Source organism: Pteropus alecto, unplaced genomic scaffold, assembly GCF_000325575.1.
Source record: "Pteropus alecto unplaced genomic scaffold, ASM32557v1 scaffold84, whole genome shotgun sequence".
In the NCBI taxonomy this organism is placed as follows: Eukaryota; Metazoa; Chordata; class Mammalia; order Chiroptera; family Pteropodidae; genus Pteropus; species Pteropus alecto.
Window position 1 is genome coordinate 65516 of NW_006434827.1, and position 22225 is coordinate 87740.

Genomic DNA, 22225 nt, shown 5'->3' on the forward strand with positions numbered 1-22225 from the left:
ATATATATATAGTTGTGAAGTTTCTAATCTTTCAATTGTTTTTATATTCCATAAATAAGCCAGAAGCCTTTGAAATAATCCCTTAAGCAAATAAACAAGTCTCTCTTTTCAAAATTATTTGGAAGTCAGTGCAACATTAACTGTGCAGCAAAGGGTTAATTTAATGAGCTTAATGTATTCAAAATCTGTATATTCCAGAGAAAGCACTTGCTTTTCACTAGATCTTTGAGGAAAACCACTAAGCTATGGAATATCTTGTGTCTTTGTAATAGCTGAGAACTTGAGCTATGCCATACAGTTTATACTAACAATGTGATTTATAGTGAATACCTGATTTTAGTTTGCCTGGAGGCCTGGGCAAGGCTATATCAATTTGAACTCAGGGACAGGTGCTGAAGACTGAGTATCCAAGGTCAGTCGTATGAGCCCTCCATGTCTATGTAAAAATCCCGAACACCAAGGCTTGGTGAGCTACCATGATTGACAATACTTTGCATGTGCTGTCACACTGCTAGGAGAAGTAAATGCTGTCTGCTCAACTTCATTGGGGGAGAGAACTGGAAGGTTACATTTGGCCTGTTTTCTTTGCTGGTTCTGATCTATATTCTTTTGCTGTAATAAGTCATAATTGTGACTATACTAGCTTTTCTGGGTCCTGTTGATGCAGGACAGGGCAAATTTCCCGTATTTAGGGGAGGAGACAAAGCCCTGCATCGAGAAAAGAGGGTCCTTTGGCAGAGAGTGTGGAAAGAATTCAAAACATATGCCAAAGTTCAAATCAAAGGAAGTTTATTAGAAAAGGGGTAGCACTCTACAGACAGAGTGTGGTATCCTCTTAGAGGTAGAGAGTGAGAGGGACCAAGAGAGACATGGAAAGGCAGTGAGTAGGAGGCTTAGTGTTCAGGGAATTCAATTTATATGTCATTTTTTAGTTCCCATTTCCTTTGCTATGGGCATACCATAAGGAACAGGAAGAGTATGTAGCATGAAAAGGTAAGAATATGTCGAGTGAAAGGCCTGCTGGCAGTTTCCAGCCTTTGATCCCTAAGTTCCCCATGGTTTTAGCCATAGAATATGGACAATTTTATTTTGTGTAGGGCAGCCATTTAAGGACTCTGTTGTTTCCCCTTCCACTGGTGTGGGGAAATGGGTTGTTAGCAATCCCAGAAGAAATCTTCCTTTGTTCTGAAGTTGTCCTGGTCTGATTACAGGGCTGATCAGCATATTACAGTCTCTGAATGTAACTTGATTAACATTTTTAATTCTCTTGCCTCCTCCCTAGATTACCTTGACTCAGTCTTTTTAGTGAATCGTGGAACCTGTGGTTGTTTTGGGCAGACCACGCATTCTGGTTAACGAAGCTTCTTGTTGTCTAGAAGCCATGTCACATGTCAGTGTGACATGTCAGTGGTGTGCCTGTTTTCAGCATTGTAAGCTGTAACACATTTCTTTATTTCCAAGACACACAAGAAAGACCCATCTTTGACTCTTTTATACTCCACTGGTCAACAGTGGATAGGTAATTCCTTAGGTCTCGACACAGCTGAACATTCCAGGCAGGGAAAGCAACATTATTTTTCTTTCCAGAAATAAGTTTCCTTTCGGACCCAGAGACAGGCTGAGGAGAAGAGAAAGCATCACAAAGGAGCAGGAGGTGTTCTGTCTGAGCCTAAAATAAACAAGTTGTTCTCTTAGAAATTTATGCAGATTTTTCATACGACAGAGTGAGTTTTATTTGTCTGTTTTAACTTTTACACATTGAAATATTTTCTCTTTTTTTAAGCTCAAAATATTTGCATAATTTATGCCAAGTTCATCCTTCTCAGGTTTTTTGTTCTGCTTTGTTTTCTGTTCTGGTGCAGTTTAAGGTTTGAATGTGATAATCTCGTAATGCAAATTAGTTCATATTTCAAAACAGGAATAAATAACATGGCTAGAAGGCTCTCTACCCACACTTTTTTCATGCCCAGAGCACTGTTTTCTCTTCCAATATCATTTGTTTAATCTCTTACTCTGGCTGAGAAGCTTCTCTGCTGTCCTCTTACTCACCAGGTTAAGAATACTGAATTCCAGCCTGTAAAAAGAAATCATTTAGAAGGAACTCATAGAGCCAGAGACCACTCCTCTGTACCACATCTTAACTCCCAGGAACCTCTAAAAGAGGCCTTCCTGACACTCAGTCCACAGTGGGCCTTCCCAGCTCCTTTATCATCTCCACCATTTTATTTTCTTTACAGTACTTATCACTAAATAAAGTCATATTGTTTTCTTTCTGTCTTAATTTCAAAAATACAAATTAATCCAAAATGAGAAACCATTTCCTACTTACCAAAATAGCCAAAATTTAAAAGTGTGTCAATATCAAAGACTCTCCTGCAGTTTTAACTGCAGTCGGGGTATGCACTGGTACCATCACTTAGAAAACACTTTACATGACCTGGCGCAGGTTGAAGAACAAAAGCCTCTTGACAGAGTGATTCTACTGCTAGAGAAACTCCCACATTTTATCATAACAAATATGGGAAACAACACAGTCCAATCAAGTAGAAAACAAATACTGTTGTTAGGTAGTTAAGTAGCCATGAGCTAAGGGAGCAAAGCCCCAGACCTGTAACCAAAGGAATGACAACACTGACGGCCCAATCCAAAAGGCCAACCCTAAGACCTCCTAGAAAAAACAAACAAACTCATTTTTAAATAACAATACACCTACATCCTAGAGTACAGGAAATAAATGATCACAGTATAGCAGCCAGTTTAGGCCAGCCACAAACGCTTGCATGGTAAGGAGTACTCTGACCTGCTTTTCATCTTAGTTTCATTATATCATCATTATAATGTCATGAGTATGACTGGAACTTCATGAATCTAATTATAACAGACTGAATTCTAGGATGACAATAGGTTATATAACAGACAACTGTCAATCAAAATAACCTCACACGAAATGATGTAGCACCACCCTTATAACCTCCCATCAAGGCTCAGATATAAGACAGACCTTCCCACCTCTGCAAGGCTACAGCCCTCTCTGAAGTAGCCCATTTCTCTCTTGAAACATACTTCAATAAATCCTACTTCTCCCAATCTTCGCCAATTTGTAATTCTTTATTGCATTAGCATTAAGAATCGAGGCCCTCCTAGTACCACTGGAGCAAAAACAGACTTAGATCATCCCCAACAGTGACACTCTGTAACAGGTTGTATGGCTGGAGGCAAATTGAGTCTGAGGCTCATGCTGCATATGACGTTCAGGCAATAGACTGATACAGGAGTTGGGTTATTTAGAATAAGCATTTATTCTCAGAGCACCGGTGATCTGAGAAGGCAATAGGTTGATACCTTCCAAACTGCCTTGACTCCTTAGTCTGGCTTAGGGTATTTAAAGGAAAATCTGGGCATTATTCCAAAGGTTGTATGATGGTTCTGTGGGTGGGGTCTGTTGTGCTTCACAGAGCCATCCCTCTGGCAATATGGTCGTCCAATGGCATTAGAAACCTAGAAACAAAAATGGGAGTAGTCTGGAAAGAATGCTAAACTATAAAGATTGTGATAAGTAGCATAAGGGCATTAATCATAAGTTTCAGGGCAACTTTCTATGGCAGAGAACTTCCAAGCCCTGGGTCAAGCTGCAGGGACTATCTATTGATAAGCTATAGGGCAAAGAAAAGTGAGGCTGAGGACACTATGAGGTACTTCTTCAACTGGAGCAGCATACTCTAGTTAAAATAAATAAACTGCAGTTAAACATCATAAAAGTAGACATACTATGGTGCTCCCTCCACATCAAAAAAAAAAAAAAGCCAGTTAAAAAGAATCATAAAGGTGATTCCATTTATTTAAAGTTCAAAACTACACAAAATGAAATAACATATTATTTAGCAATGTATTTATTTTAGTAAAAATACAAAGAGAAGCAATGAGAATAATGAACAGGATTTCATGGGGAAGGGAACTATGGAGGCCTCTAAAGATGTGGGTAGTTCAGGTTGTCTGTAGGTTTTATTTTATTATTCCTTACATCTTCTTCATGACTTGTGTTTGTTCATTTGTAACAGCAAAAACAAAACAAAACAAAAGGTCTACAGTTAATCTTATAGAAAGCATAACAAAGAGAAAAAGAAATTCTAAGGATAACTTTGTGCTCTAGAGCAGTCTTTGTTTCCAGCACCTTAAAGAGTCCAATGTGACTTTCAGTTTTGAAACAGCACTTGGCCGCTGCCTCCCCACTGCCTTGTTTACAATAAGCTGGGTTGAAATAAATTTACTTCTGACAGTTTCCAAATCTAAAATACAAAATATAGATCTGTAATTCTCAGTTTGTAATAGTTGCATCCTCTTGGCTAGAGATTTTCACCAGTAAACGAAGGTGTTGGCTGTTTCGCTGGCTGCACTTGATTGCCCCAGGCAGCAGTACCTGGTCCCCTGCTGGCATACAAACCAGGTGCATTTGTGGATGAACCTTTATTAAAGCAAAGAGGAAAGGAGTCAAATGTAATTGAATTTACCAGTGACTCCTGAGGACAACAGGCCCTGAGCCAGTCATGTGACAGTTAGGAAGGTGGTTTCAGTAGATAAAATATGGGAAAAAGTGAAAAATTGAAATATGTAGCTGCATTTTTAGATATGACTTCCATGTATGGAAGAAATTTAGATATGACTTTCATGTATGGAATATTTTAGTCATAAACACTGATCTAAAACATTTATATGTAATATGTATCTTTTTATAAGAATAACACAAAGAAAGAATTCAAGGGTATGACAAATAGCCAGAGAACTTGAGGGTCCAGTGAACAGATTCTTATTTTATTCCACAAGAAAGAATTCAAGAGCAAGATGAACAGCAAGCAGGAAAGCACAAGGTTTATTAAAGCAAAAGTGTACACTTGGAGTGAGAGTGGGGGAATGCAGGCTTACGAGAGAGAGAGAGAGAGAGAGAGAGAGAGAGGTTTTTGAAAGTTTTTCCAAGATGGCTGGTTATAAGCTTTTTGTTCTCCCTGGAGACAGAGCCCAGGAAAATGTGGTGCTGAGGTAGAGGTAACCTCATAGTCTCCTCCTAGTAGGTGGGGATCTCCATCGCCTGCTTTTTCTTCCTCATGGTGATTCTGGAAATGTCATGGCATCAAGTGTGTGATGGGAGCTGAAATATTTGCAGTGCAGATGAGATTATAATGATATTATAATTAACCAAAAGTCATGCCTTAGCTAAAGATGGTGTCTAGGCTGGAAAAAGCTGGTTTTGCCTTATTCCCACTGCTGGGTCTAAAACAGAGGGAGGTCTGAAGAAAGTAAAAATTTCCAAAGCCATATATTGGAGGGGGAAGAGTATTCCTGTACTACCTGTCCTACTTAATCCAGAGGCAAGCCCCCTGACTCGTGGTTCCCATGTTTTCCTTTTCCTTGTGCCTCATCTAAAACACTAGTGGATCTATGCTAATAAAACACAGATGTCCTTTTTGTGATGAATGCCAGGTATAATAGATGCTTTACTTAGGAGTATTCACTTGACAGCCCAGGTCGTAACACCGAAGCCTCTTAGTGCCTCTGTGTCATCTATCTAAATTCAGGAAGGTAAATTGAGGAACTGCCCTAAATTCTGGGCCAGAGAGACATATTTTCCAGATTATAGAACATTCCTTGCAGTAGACAAAAACTTACAAATGATTCTACATTTCTCCCAGTCTTGCAGCAGAATGTTACCCAAGAACTAATTTTTTTTTAATATTCATGTTAGTATCTAGAGAATAGTCTAGCTTCCCATAAAAATATTTTTGTAAATAAAGACAGTTCAGTAAGATCTTGTCCCTTTTTTCATGACACATAGAATACTTTTGCTGCAAATAATCTACATCTTTTAACTTGCTACGATTAATCAAGTTGCATGCAATTTTCCAAACTACCCAAGGCTATGATTGACAGAGCAAGTTGGACACACTGGATAATATGGCAAGGCATTTTTCAGTCATCAGATTGGCTAAACTAAAAAATGATACTGGTAAAAATGCAGGATAACAGGTGCTGTCATATATGCTGGTGATGTATGAATAGTTGTTGTCTACTCCAGAATATTTCCAAAAGTATGTATCAAATTTTAAAATAGGCTTACATATATGTTTTCAAAGAATTGAAGAAGTATGGAATACAGGAAAATAAACCATCAACAAAATGAAAAGTCAACCTACTGAATGGGAGAAAATATTTGTAAATTATATATCTGATAAGAGGTTAATTTCCAAAATATATAAATAACTCAAACAATTCAATAGCAAAAGAACAAACAATCTAATTACAAATTGTCTGAGAATCTGAATAGACATTTTCCCAAAGAGGACATACAGATGGCCAATAGGTACATAAAAAGGTGCTAAATATCATTAATTCTCAGAGAAATGCAAATCAAAACCACATTGAGATATCACCACATGACTGTTAGAATAGCTGTTAAAAAATGACAAGAAATAAGTGTTGGCAAGGATGTGGAGAAAAGTGACCCCTCATACATTGTTGATATGAATGTAAATTGGTGCAGTCACAATAAACAACAGTATGGAGATTCCACACAAAATTAAAAATAGAACTACCATATCACCCAGCAATCCCACTTTTAGGTATTTATCCAAAAGAAATGGAAGCACTAACTTGAAAATGTATATACATCCATGTTTATTACAACATTATTTACAATAGCTAAGATATGGAAACAACCTAAGAGTACTCCATTGATGGTTGAGTGAGTAAAGAAAATGTGATATATAATCAACTAATTGGAAGCAACCTAAGTGTCCATCGATAGATGACAATTGGATAAAGAAGTTATGGTACATATATACAATGGAATATTACTCAGCCATAAAAAAATGAAATCTTACCATTTATGACATAAATGGACCTTGAGGGCATTATGAGAAGTGAAATAAGTCAGAGAAAGACTAATGCCATATGATCTAACTTACATGTGGAATCAAAAATGAAACAATAGAAAACTACCTAAGCTCATAGATAAAGAGAACAGAGTGGTGATTGCCAGAGGTGGGGTTGGGAGACAGGCAAAATGGGTGAAGGTGTTCAAATGTATAAATTTCTAGTTGTAAAACAAATAAGTCCTGGTAATGTAATGTATCTCATGGCGACTACAGTTAATAATACTGTATTGACTATTTGAAAGTTGCTAAGAGAGTAGATCTTAAAAGTTGTCATCCTAAGACAAAAACAATATTGTAACTGTGTATGGTGAGACTATTAACTAGAATTATTGCCTACGTTGTATACAAATATCAAATTATTATGCTGTACACCTAGAAGTAATACAATGCTATGTGTCAATTATATCTCAGTTAAAAAAAAAGTATAGAAATGTGGATCATTAATATTTAGTCATCTCTGGGTACCAGGATTGGAAAGGGTTGTAGGAGAGAGCTATTACAGATCCATATGCTGTTTAAATTGATAAAACTCACTGCACTGATATATTTTAATCCAATTTTTAAAAAGACACTAAAATAACAAAATGAAATCATGAAATAACAATTAGTTATTTTTCAAAAGGTGTTGGAACGATTTCTGATTTAACTTACAATCTACTTTTTTTTAATGTTTAACACCATTTTATTAATCTTCAACTTCAGTGGAAAAATATAACCTTTTTCAAGAGCCGCTTCATCATAAGCGTTCTAGTCTACTAGCAATCTACTTTATGTCTCTCTATATTTCCAAAAGAACCAGGAGATCACATAAAAGAAAACACTTGTGACTCTCCCAACCTATACCATCTGCTTCTGGTATATTCCAACTGTGTTCTGACCTCTAGTTAGACAAATTTACTCAATATTCTCACTTGTAGAACCTGTGCTTCTTCAACTAATTATATTGTCTCCCTTTCTATTGGTCCAGCTTTTCTCCAAAATGTATCCATAGTATAACAACAAATTTTACATGAATAAAGAGAATTCTAATAATTGTGAGAAATGCTTTTTGAGAAATATATTTTAAATAATGTGTCAGTAGCTTTACATCTAAGCATACATCTTAATATCTTTTTAGTAGCAAACTGCATTAAAACACAGTGGATGTCATCTACCATATGCTGTGAATGTATTTGACTACAGGGACCCTCCTTATGCACTAGCAGGTCACAGTACACGCTCTGTGAATGCTGCACTTACTATCAATAAGCAGCTCTTGACCAGTTTGGTCTTTTCCAAGTCTTTGATGTGCTGGTGTTGAATTTTAGTCATGTCTTCTCATTGACAGTAAATTTAGGGGGTGAAGGTCAGAGCTCAGCCTCCTGAATTGCAACATCCTGAATCTTACTGACTTGTCCCTCCTACATCAAAGTATTTTTCTCTCAGGTTATCACTGAAGGCATAACAATCGTCTGTGTGGGGAAGATGATGATGCTCAAACAGTCAACCATGAAAATGGATACCTGTCAAAGTAAGCACACAAAAGCATGCAGTCAAAGACCAGGACAGAGCTCTTCTAAAACGTTCTGCATTAAGCATTCTTATCACAACTTATTTTCATTTGGTCATGATTTAATAGAAATTTCAAAAATTCTTGACTGGATCCCAGGAATTCCAATAAAAATGATTACCAGTATCAAAATATGACTGTTTCTTAGTATATATTAATTGCTATGTATTATATTAGGAGATTTTTTTTAACACCTACAGCACCTGGTATCCCTAGGTGATCTCCCATTCAAGAACTAACCAGCCCTGCCCCTGCTTAGCTTCTGAGATCAGATGAGATTGGGCATGTTCAGGGTGGCATGGCCGTAGACTTATATTAGGGGATTTTTATGAAAATTATACTAATTAGCCTCTTGCAGCCTCAGAGGACCACGCAAGTTGAAATTGACTTGAAAGGAATGTAACTAGGACACTGGAACATATTGTTATCAAGTTAATAAAATCCGTTTTATTAAATCAAGGCACTTATAGATTCTGATATTTGAGAGAAAAAAATGATAAGTGGTTTTCCGCAACGGCAAGATATTTATTTGTATTTATTTGGGGGCACAGAAAGTTCCTTTCTCAGTTGATGCTTCCAGTGTATGATGTTTATGTCTAATTCCAGCAAAAATCCTTTAAAATGCAATTCTGTGGAGATACTTGACCCAGACTAACTCATCTGACTCTAATGACCCCAGTTACATTGAAACTCGTTTGCCACATGTGTTTCCGCTTGTACGGTTTATTATAAAATTGCATATGAATTTTGTTTGGTCATGTTTTATATGATCATAATGATGTTTTTCTTTTTCTGGAGAACATAGATTATAGGCTGTGACTTTCTAAAGGTCAAATGTAGAGAGTGCTATCACTTTCAACTATCAATGTTGAAGGAGATTAACTTAAAGAATTGGCTCACACAATTGTGAGAGATGCTAAGTCTGAAATTTGCATGGTAGGTGGCAGACTGGTAACCAAAGGAAGAGTTAATATTGCAGCTCAAGTCTGAACACTGTCTCGGGCAGAATTCATTCTTCCTTGGGGAATTTCAGACTTTTTCTCTTAAAATCTTCAACTCATTGGATGAGGCCTATCCACATTAAAGAGGTAATCTGATTTACTCAAAGTTTACTGAGTTAAATATTAATCGTGTCTAAAAAAATACCTTCACTGAAACATTCAGACTGGAGTTGGACCAGATACCTTATCTTCTAAATCTCTGATTTGTTCCTTTGCTTCATCTAATCTACTGTTGATTCCCTCTCATGTATTCTTCATTTTAGTTATTGTATTCTTTATTTCTGACTGGTTCTTTTTTATATTTTCTCTTTGTTAAAGTTCTCACTGAGTTCATCTACTCTTCCGCTAAGTTCATTGAGCATCTTTATAACCAACGTTTTGAATTCTGCATTTGGTAGATTGCTTTTCTCTATTTTGCTGATTTTTTTTTTTTCTGGAACTTTGTTCTGTTATTTCATTTGGAACATGTTTCTTTATCTTCCCATGTTGTTTGCTTTTCTCTATTTGTTTCTATGTATTAGATAGAGGTGCTTTGTCTCATGGTCTTGGTAGAGTGGACTTATGTAGTAGGTGTCCTGTGGGGACCCAGTGGCACAGTCTCTCTGGTAGGGTACTCCAGGTGTGTCTCCTGTGTGGGTTGTGTTAACTCTCCTGCTGTAGTTGAAACTTGGTTGCTGATTGCATATCAATGGAAGGACATGACCCTCAGGCCTATTGATTGTGAGGACTGACTGGAGGAGGTGTTACAGTGCAAGGGTTCACTCTTCAGGTCAGGATTCATGTTACCTGGGCTCTTATGCCTGCCCAATCTTCCCTTTAGGTGTGCTGTTTTCAGATGCAACCCCAGGTGATGTTCCAGCTCAGTTTGAAGTCAGCCACTGGGGTATACCAGGACTGTGACCTCCTGCGAGGGTCCCTGCACCAGACCAAGTTCATTCACGGGCTGTGCCCTGCCTGGGGTCATTTGGCATGGGCCACCAAGCAGTCCACAAATGGCCGCCACCCACTCTGGGCTTGGAGGTGCCTTGAGAAGCCAACCTGCAATCAAGACTGTCTGCCTCTAGTACCAGACTTGGGCAGCTCAGCAAGAGGTTAGGCACACTTAAGTCAAATGCTACTTGTTTGGGTTTTCTGAACCTTTGAGAAATATTAAGAAAGTACACAGCATGAGCCAAGACAGACCATTTATATGGAAAAGCCACTAGAAGCAGCTTGGGTGGGCCCATAAGTTGGGTGGGGTAGGGGCTTTCAGGAAATCACCAGAGTTATCCAGGTTGGTAGAGACTCAGATATGGCAGCTGCCTGCATCAGCATGGCAGTAGTGGGGAGGGCTCAACAAAGGAAAAATGGATTCTACCAGCACTTCTGTCTGGAAGAAAGCTGCCTCCCTGTCCCAGCCCTCATCCTGAAGCCAGACAATTCAGTTCCTCCATGTCCTGGTGCCTTTCAAGTTGCTGTTTCAGCCCTGGAACTCAGAGCAAGTGATTCTATCAGTGAGTAAGTCTGTGCGTTGGCCCTTTAAGAGGAATGTCTGTGACTCCAGCTGCCCTCTGTCTCACTCAGCTACAATCTTTGTTGGTTTCCACAGCCAGAAGTTATGAGGACTTCTCTTTGCTCCACTGGAGCCCTGGGCTGAGGAGCCTAGTGTGGAGCTGGGATCCCTCACTCCTCTGGAGGCACTTTCACAGTCGAGATATCTCTGCCAATTTTTAACCGCCACAAGTGGGTGCCACACCAGCCTGTTTTGCATCACTTCTTTTAAGCAAAATGAGCAATTAAGTACACTGTTCAAAGAACTGCCCATTGAGAGTGTTTTCCTTCAGAAATGTTCCAGAGAGGTGCTGTAGTGCTGCAGCTCTCTACTTTCAGGTGGTGCTTGTATATTGTGCAGAACCATCTGTAAACCAGGCTCATGTTGTCTCTTCCTCTGTCAACTCAACTGATTGCCAATAACTCCCCATGAATCCATAGGTGCAGGATGAAAGAGAGAAAGCAGTGTAGCCAGAGTGAGGACTATGTACATTTGGGCCACTTCTTTATGTAACTTACTTGTGTCGTCAGGGCCTCTCCAGGACTGATCATGTATATACCATTTTCATTTGATGATGGAATGTTACTGTGCATGCTTTATTTTATGGCTTGGTGGGTCAGATAACACCCAGTTCAAGATGCAGCTCAAGTTGCATGGTAACTTGGTGACCCACAGTTAAGCATTTGGTCTCATTTGAAGCCCTCTAATTGTTCAAGAGCTGTTTCTCAAATGTTATCTGCAGAGGATGGCTGGGCTTTGCTTCTAAACCCTAAGAACCTATACTGCAATTCACCTATAAAGGCAAATAGCAACCATACCCACCATTGACACTTCAAGCAGTGCTTTTACCAGGGAAATAAGCCAATCAAGCCATGTTTTAGGTACTTTTTTTTTTTTTTTTTTAGCAATACTTATGATGGACCGAAGAGGCTATACTTTTATACTACTGTGGAACATATGGCCCAGGTATCATAACAGCTTGCACAGCAGCCTGAACCTGTTACAGGGTCTTCTCCTATTCTGGAACCCAGACAAAACTAGAAGCTTCTTGGGCCACTGGGTAAATGGGCCAGAGTAACATACCCAAATGAGGAATATGTTGCTCCAAAGTTGAAAGAAGCCTACTAGCGTTGTGCCTCTGTTTAGGTTGTAGGAAAGGTCAAATGCAGCAACTTTCCTTCACCTTAGAAATATCTCAAAATGCTGCACACCATTTGACCCCAAGAAATTTCCTGAATTCTAATTTATTTTCTATCCTCTGACACACAAATGCTTTATCAATAAGTCTAGAATAGTTGCTAATTCTTATTCACTCTGTTCAACAAGCATCATGTCATCAAAGCAATGGACCAGTGTAATATCTTGTGAAGGGGAAAGGCAATCAAGATACCAGAAAACTAAATTTATGACATAGGGCTGTAGATATATCTCTACATATCTACATGCTATACCCCTGGACTGGGAAGCCCATATATCTGTATACAATATATCCCTGAGGTAGGATAGTGAAGGTGTATTGCTGGCTTTCTCACCTGAAAGCAAACTTCTTCTTGTGGAACTTATTAACAGGGATGGAGTAAAAGGCATTTTTCAGGTTAAAAGGTATATAGCAAGTACTAGGAAATGTGTTAATTTGCTCAAGCAACGAAACCACATCTGGCACAAGATCTGTAATTAGAGTAATCACTTCGTTAAGCTTATGATAATATATCATCACTCTTTAAGATCCATTTGTTTTCTGTACAGACCAAATAGATGAGTTGAATGGGAATGTGATGGAAATCATCAACCTTTCATCCTTCAAGTCCTTAATTGTGGCACTAATTTTTGCATCCCTCCAAGAATGAAATATTGATTTTGATTTACTATTTTCCTAGAAAGAGAAAGTTCTAGTGGCTTCCATTTGGCTTTTCTCACCAAAACATGTACTCATCCCATGGGTCAGAAAACCAATTTGGGAATTTTGGCAGTCGTTAAGAATGTCTTTCAAATTATGCACCCCAAATCTAGGAAAATAACTGCAAAATGGGTTCAGGGACCTTCTGGGCCCACTCTGAGATGAACTTGAAATAAACTCCTGATCATATGAATTCCACAAGCCTCTACTCTAATTGGTAGACCATAGTAGTTTTTAGGTCTCCTAAAATTAATGCCAATTTAAAATCATTTTTTTTTAATCCCTGAAAAGTCTGATTATTTTCTTTTCTGCAATTCACAGTAACCCTGTAAAAGGCTACAGAATTTAGGGGGGAAGCCTGGGAGAAAGATTAACAGTATAAATTTCTAGCAGTGTAGTAGAGTTATTCCTCCTGGCCTTTCATTCAAGTTGTTTTGGATCTGTAAACTGGTTCAAGTATGGGAACCAATTGAGGGTATGTGACGCTGTTTTTATGACTCAAGTTAGAATTTTGTTCACTTGACCTAGAACTCTTCCTCTCATACAGATCAAGCAAAAATTTACTAAATTTTCTATGTATTTTATTTCTAGAAACATAATGATCAAGTAGCCAACACCATAGGTCTCTGTGAGTCAGTCTATTCTGATTGCTGCTTCAACTCTGCTGTCCACTAGAGTCACCACATCCAGCTTACTTTTGCTAGTTGAGTGCTGTGATTTGACCCTTGCCCCTATGGGATCCAATAACTCTTCTTGACTTTAGGTTTTCCAATTCTGTGACACAATTCCCACTGCAATGTCTTGCTCCCAGAGAAGAAGGAACACAGAGCTCGTCAAGGATGCTTGGGTTTCCCTCAAAAATTTATTTCTCAGTCTTGATGAAAGCTGTCTCTTCTGGAATCTCCTAGGGTAATTGAATATATTTTAACTGACAAATCCACTCTAACATTCTCATCTCTCTGCAATAGACTCAATGTTTCTATCTCCTAAAATTCATATGTTGAAATCCTACCTCTCAATGTGATGAATATGAAGAAGTGGAGACTTGGGGAGGTGATTAGCTCATGAGGGTGGAAACTTCATGAGTGGTATTAGTACCCTTACAAAAACGACCCCAGAGATTTCCTTTCTCCCTTCTGCCATATGTGAGCACAACAAGAAGGTAGCAGCCTGCAATCCAGCAGAGAGTTCTCACCAGAAACCAAACATGCTGGCACTCTGATCTCAGACTTCCAGCCTCCATAATTATGATAAATAAATATCAGTTGTTTATAAGCCACCCTGTTTATGGCACTTTTTAACTAGCAGCCCAAACTGACTCTTGATCATATGATCATAGGAAACTCCCTATGACTTTGAATCCCTGTAGTATAAAAAAAAGAAAAAGAAAAAGAAAAAAAAAAAAACCTCTTATTTTTTATACTTCATTTAGTGTAGGCCACTTTTGGTTTATGTTTTAGTCAACTAACCAATCAAACAAACTGTGAGAACTCATTCTAACCCCAAGCTGCACTATTAAATGCCAAATCTCTGCTTAGTGGGCCCATGTCAACAAATTTGGCCTGATCCATTCTATGTTCCTTTCAGCATTACCCCACACACTTACCATTCATTCCTACACACATTCCCTTGTTTTATGTCTGTATAAATTAGAAAAATTAGGTATTACCTTTGGAATTTACCTCTTCATGAGATATGATATACTTTGTATCTCACCTTTTTGGGCCTGCTAGGACTTAAGTATAGTTATAAGTCAAGAAGCAAAGAGGGGTGGTGAGGGTGGGTCCTGAGGAGAATCAGCAGCATCTTGCTAGGCAATTGCCTTAGGGGAGGTCATTATAATTGTTTTAATCAAAGCAAGATTAATTTCCTAAGATGATGTAGAGCAGCTCCTTCTACTGGCAAAGCAGTCTCATCAGAATTTAGAGATTTAATGTCCCCGACTTCATCAAGACCTTCCCATTTGCTCCTATGTCAGTTTTCACATCCCATTTCTTTCCAATCAATGCTCTCACAGTAGATACCTGACAAGATTGAGAATTCAATTTGCATTGTAATTCAGCCACTCACAGGATGAGGTTCTGGGTTTTGTTTTCAGCATTCTCAGTGCTACAGCTACAAGAGATAAGGGTCTATTTCAGCACAGACATAGAAACTTTCTGTTCATTTATGGGGCACTTGAGCTGGGGATTAAAATCTCTGAACTCATTCTTTTTCCTCATTTTGTCCAATGCAATTAGGAGAAACCAGCCAATTTCATTATACTTGTTAGTTTGCCAGAAGTATTCTAAGGTATCAAATATATGGTCACCCAGAATCTTGCCTCTTATAAGTATTTGGTTAGGAGTATCTAGTAATTTGTATATTTCTATTGCCACATAATGGACTTTCACTGCTCTCTTCACTACTAGAAATAGACTCATTAGTATCTTTAAATCTAATCAGACTAGAGAACCAATTCCAGAATCCCCAGAACTAATTCAGGAAATTCAACATCAAGATTTTGTTCATCTAGAATCACTTGCAGCACCAAAATCTAGATTAGAGAGAGAGAGAGAAATTGGCTCACATGATTGTGGGAGCTGATAAGTCTGAAATCTGTTGGGCTGGCTAGAGATCCAGGGTAGAGTTGCTGTTGCAGTTGAGCCTGAATGCTGTCTGGAGGCAGAATTCTCATTTCCTTGAAGTTTTTTCTCTTAAGGTGTTCAACTGATTGGGTGAGGCTGATCCACATTTTGGAGTATAATATGGTTTACTCAAAGTCTACTGGTTTATATGTTGATAATATATAAAAAATACTTTCACAATAGTATCTATCCAGACTCGTGTTTGACCAAAAATTGGGTAGCATGGCCTAGCCAAGTTGACAAATAAATTAATCATCACACAGTCTTTTATAAAACATGAGATAATGCATGACTATATAACAAAGCTTCGACTATTTCTCCCAGTCTGTTGCTCCACTCATAGGTGGCCATTGTATCTATACATCATGGCTTCCTTTTAGGTCACCTTCTGCCCTGTTCTTTTTAAGGAATACATCATGGTGGTCCACTGAATGGCTGCACCATACTCTAGAGCACTTACTATTAAAAATTTAGTTTGTTTGTATTTTTCCTTTTATAGTGAAATACATGTACCTTAGTTCACAGTTATTTATTTTTCTAGCTCTTTAAAAAAAATTTTAATCGACATATAACATGGTGTAAGTTTAACGTTATGTATTGATTTGATATACTTATTTATTGCAATATGATTACCACCATAGCATTTGCTACACCTCTGTCATGTCACATAAATAATCATTTTTTATGGTGAGAACAAATAAGATCCAGTCTTTCAGCAACTTTGAAGTATATAATACAGTATTGTTGATAATAATCACTCTAGTGTGTATTAGATCTCCAGGACTTATTTATCTACTAGTTGCAAGTTTGTCCGTTAAACAAGTTGCTCATTAAGGGCATTTGTTCCTCTATCAATTTGATAAATTTCCATGAAATTATTTTATACTTTTGTAAATTTTTTGATATTTGTAGAGAAAAAAGAAGGATGCTCTTTGAAATCTCACATATCCAATCCGCACAGAAATAGCCAGCAGTCAACTTCGACATGAAGGTGTAGACATTAATCTAGCTGTCATAAACCAGCCCAGGACAAGGATAATAAGTCCTAAGAAGATATAAAAAAAGATTGTGAAATTTCAGCCTAGAGGATTTATTTTATAGAATAAAAGTTAGCTTCCTATAGTGTTACTTTTTAATGAGAGTAAACGAAGTATGTTACCTACAGATTCACCTGGGTTCAGATAAGCCTAAGCTTTTTGCTAGTGAAGCTGGTGCTTGTTATATATAACTTGTTAGAATATGTCAGAAGCTGACTAGGTTGAATGATGTTTAAATACAACTTTAAGTTTAAAATAAATGTTAAACTTTTATCCCATTTTAACTCAAATTTCTGTGTAAATTTTAAAATTCACCTATGCTTAAAGATCTTTCTTATCAGAAACAGATGCTGGTTTCACTTTAAACTCCAATAATCCATCTCCTCCATGAGTATGGCTTCAGTTAACATCTATGAGCAGAGCAATCTTCAGAGCCTCAGCCAAAACTTGGAAGTATTGATCACTTGTCAGTTGTGTTAGGAATCATCAAACACACTTCAAATCTACTATGCTTGAAATTGAACTCATGATCTCACGCTTTGTTCTTTCAATATAGGGCATGATTATCTAACCAGTTAGGCCAGCCAGAAACCCAGTAGTCATCCTTAACATCTTTGTCTCTATTATCCAGTAATTTTGGTCTTCTCCTAAGCATACTTCGATCCAGCTACATAGGTATTTCTCCCCTGACATTATCCAAATCCAAGTTACCTGTTCTCCTTGATTTCTGCTGGAGAAACCTAATTTCTCCACCTGCCCACACACTTGACTCCTGCCATCTATTTTCCACATGCAGCCAGAGTAGTCTTTTCAAAATGTTTATCAAATTTGTCAGTCCCTTTCTTAATACATTTTAATGGCTATTCATTGTTCATAGACTAAAGAGAAAGACCCTTATTAAAACTAATACAAGGCTTCAGGATAGGTATCAAAGTCCACTTACAGCTTAATTTCCCAGCATATATATGTGACCACATACACACACAGATATATAATAATGTGTAATTACATAATTATATAATTATATACAAATATATATAATTATAATATTATGATTATAATATACAAATATATTTAATATATCATGTATAATAACTACATATATAACCACACGAAGAAGTGTTAAATATTAATTAAAACATAATAACACATAGTTTAAAGTATTGTTAAAAATTCATTATATGTTCCCTGGTCAAAGTACAGATTATAAAGATAAGATATATTCTGGTTCATCTTTAAATAATCAATCTAAGAGATGTGCTATCTTCAGATAAAAGTTATCTACTCTTTTGCCTAACATCTGAAAAGATTATATTTTTATTAGGGTAAAGTTTACATTACATGTAATTTACCATTTTAAAGTATACGATTCACTGGAATTTAGTACATTCACAATTTTTTGCAATTATTACCTTCATCTAGATCCAAATGTTTTTGTCTCAAAAGAGGATCTTGTATCCATTAAGCAGTCACTCTCTCTTCCTTTTTCCCCCTAGCCCCTGGCAGCCACTAATATACTTTCTGTCTATATGGATTTGCCTATTTTGAATATTTCATATAATTTGAATCATACAGTATATGACCATTTGTGTCTGGTTTCCTTTATGTATCATGTTTTGGAGTTCATACATGCTGTAGCTTATAACAGCACTTTATTATTTTCTGTGGCTGAATAATACTTCATTGTGAGGTAGACCAGATTTTATTTATCCATATCCTGAACATACTCTCTCTGGGATTTTCTGTCTTCATCCTGTTTCTCTTAGGCACCTGACTCTCCTGTGTCCTTGGGCATTTGCATATTACTGTTTCTTAATTTAAAGAAATTCTCTCAGTTAATTAAAGTCAAGTTAATCAACTTCTTCAGGACAGAGATTAATATAATCACTGGTCTGCAAAAGATCTCCCCTTCTTTTACATTATTTTTTTTTCACTTTTATGCTCATCCTATTGTTATTTCCTTCTTCACAAAGCACTTCACTTTAATATGTTTGGTGTGTGTCATTAAACATGCCTTCAGCCTCGTAAAATATGCAGTTATTTAGAATGTTTGTTTTTAATCTACTAATAATTTTGTGCTATAAATTTGTTCCTTATCTTAGCCTTTTCCCGTAGCACTATAGATCTACCCTTGTTGCTATATGTACTTCCACTTTAGTGTTCTTCCTTGCTGAAGAGTATCCATAGCATGCACCAGACATATTTTCCTCATCCATTCACCTAAAAATAGAAAGCTATTTTTTTCTAACTACCTGCCATCACAAACCAAGCCCTTATATGTGTCTCCTTATGGACCTATAAAAGAGTGTCTCTGCAATATATGCCCAGAGTGAGATCACTGGTCACAGGACACATGCTGGCTTTATTTCACTGAATATTTCCCTGATCCCCTTCCAGAATGCTCTGTGATTTACAATCACACAGAAAGGCGTGAAAGATTCTGTTTTCTCACATCTTGACCAACACATATTATTATTACTCACCTTACTTACTAGTCATTTTAATGTATGTGAAATGTATCTCATTTAATTTACATATCCTGGTTTACTAGTATGTTGAACATCTCTTCACTAAATGGATTTCAGAATCTTTTTCTAGTAATTGCCCATCCACATCCTTTGCTGATTTTTTTTTAAATCCTTTGTTGATTTTTTAAAGTGAGGATTCCTTAGCTTTGTTGTTTTGTCTTGGTAGTACACTTGTAAGAATTTTTGAATATACTAGACTTTGATTTAGTGTCATTTAGATGGGTCTTAAAAATATAAAGCATGCTTCATATATGTTGTACCCTATCTGTTAAAGTCTAACACTCTATGGGTAACTATCGTTGATTAGAAATGCTTAATCGTCTTAATGTTTTTGGTATAGTTTAATAATGTGATACCTACTCCTAAGTCAGCTTTGTATTCTCATCTTCCTCCTTCAAAATTTAATATATTTGGAGTACAATTCTGTACTCAACAACTGAATAAATAAATAAATAGGGGACAAGAGATAAACCTTTCTTACATAAAATTCCAATTAATAAATGTAAACAGAATAAAGAAAAAAGAAATCACCATTAAAACAAAAGGCGATATTGCTGCAGGCAAATGGCATTGATGGATGCCAAATATTTATTAATTACTATGGTGGTTTTAACATATGTTCACAAATTCTTTGATACTCTTTTCTAAGAGATTGAGCTTAATTCTCCTCCTGTTGAGTATGGGCTGGATTTAGTCACTCACTTCTATTAAATAGAGAATAGAAAGGGGGAAACATTAGAATTAAAAGGAATGTAACATGATAATGGAGAAAGCTAGCAGACATCAATTAATCAAGGTTGATATAATGTGATGAGGAAGACACATCACTTCTGTAATATTCTTCCCAAAATCTATATTTCTCAAATATTTCACTAAACCACATTTAATTGTGAGAAAATATTAGACAAACTCAAATTGAAGGACATTTTACAAAAGAACTGACCATTATGCTTCAAAATTACCAAGGATCAACCAATACAGATTGTTAAACTGTCTGATTAAAGACAATTTAGAAAACATTATGACTAAATGAAAGTGAGATACTGGTATATCAATGGAAAAACTGGTTAAATTCAAATAAAGTATTTAGTTTAGTTGGGAATTATATGCCAGTGTGAATTCCTTAGTATTAATAAATGTACAATGATTATGTAAAATAACATTAGGGGAATCTGGGTGAGGACCGCATAGATACTCTTTGTGCTCTTTGCAACTCTTCTGCAAATCTAAACAAGAACTATTGAAATAAAGTTTATTTCAAAATAAAAAGAAAAAAAACCTTACCTTACAAGTAGTATGTTACTTTGAAAAATTTTTTATAATGATATACTGTAGAAGACATTTTTAAGACTGACAAATTTGACTACATAATAGTCCTTCAATAAAAGAGCTGGGCAAAAATATATAATATAGTCATGTACTGAATAATGATGTTTCAGTCAATGTCAAAGTGCATCTATGAGGGAGATTCCATAAGATTATAATGGAGCTGAAAACTTTCCTATCACCTAGTGAGGTTATAGTCATCCTAACATGGTAGCACTGTGCATTGCTCACATGTGTGGTGATGCTGGTGTAAATAAACCTAACGCACTGCCTTTGTGTAAAAGTATAGCCTCTTCAGTCCATCTTAAGCATTGTTAAAAAATTTTTTTTGACTAAAACATAGCTTGATTTGGCTTATTTCTCTGGTCAAAGCACTGCAATGCTCCCTACTATCTATAGGAACCCTCCTAAATACCTCAGTCCAGGAATCCATTCCTTGCCTAAATTCACACATTACTCTCATTAAAGCTTGTCTGTTAAAAACGACCTCAAACAATTAAAAATGTTGGTGCAAAGGCATCAGCAGAAGCAAATGTGCTGAAACATGAACATTCATAGTGGATATATATAACTATAAGCAGATGGGAGGGATATCTTGAGAATAGGGTGTATGGACCAAAAAGAGGCCACTTACTAAACCTGACAAGCTCAGGAAGGCCCAGCATGGTGGGCCCTACAAACTCAGAGTCTGAAATTAACCACATAGATTGGTCTGAACATAAACATTTTTAACTAAAGCCAGTCATGGCGGGTAGTCATACATATATTGGGCCTGTAGCTTTCTTGACAAAGGTCAATCTTTACCTTAAGTAAGCCCATCTTTTTTTTTTTTTTTTTTTTTTTTTGCATCTAAGATAACATATTCTTGGAATGTCAGAACAATGCCTTTTTTTCCAGACCCCTCAGGGCACAACCCACTGCATCAGAGCACAAGATCACAGAACCCCTCATGGTTATTTTGTCCCCCGCAAGATATGTACTGTAAATGTTAATTATTAACTATCCTGTACCCATCAATGTAAAAAGAAGTATGTGTCTCTCCATGTTACTTTTTACCTAATCCCAGAGATTTTCTTGCTTTACTTTCCCCAACTCCCTTACTCTACCACCAGTGAATTTCATGTAACCTTCCTTACACCTCCTCCTTTGATTCTAATATATAAAATAAACTGCAAAACTGCAAGGCAATTATTATAAGACTTATCAAAATAGAAGTAAAACCAAAAAATACAGTGAAATATAGGGAAGTCTATGAAGCGACTTAAGTGGGGGAGTGACGCAATCTATTTATGCATATAAAATCTACTTTGGTGATTGTGTGGAGAATATGTTCTACCTCTCCCCACCTCTATGCTATTCTTGTTTCATTACTTATTTCCTTAGTTAGTGACTTTCAGACTGAATTTGACAGCTACCAGATCCCTGCAATTTGCCTCAGGGTTTGGGGTGGGCATGGGGTTATAAAGTAAAGGCCTGAACAGAAGAACCCCAGACTTTCACCAGTGATTCAATCAGAGAAAATCTGTATTCATCTCCTTTTATACTTTTGAGTTTTGTTAAGAGTTGCCCCTTAAAAACACAAACAGACAAAATCACTTGCCAAAGATGGTCCCGTCTATGTTCTTCCATTACACAAATGTGTAGTGGTACTGAGGGTTAAAAATACCCATATTGCTGTAGAGAAAGATTCCTGATTCTTCTCTGAAAAAGATTTTATTTAGAAAAGAAACAAGGGCATAAACCTGGAGGCAGGAGGTGAATTAAATAACTCTTGGGGTCTTTCCTGGGCTCATGAATCTGTAA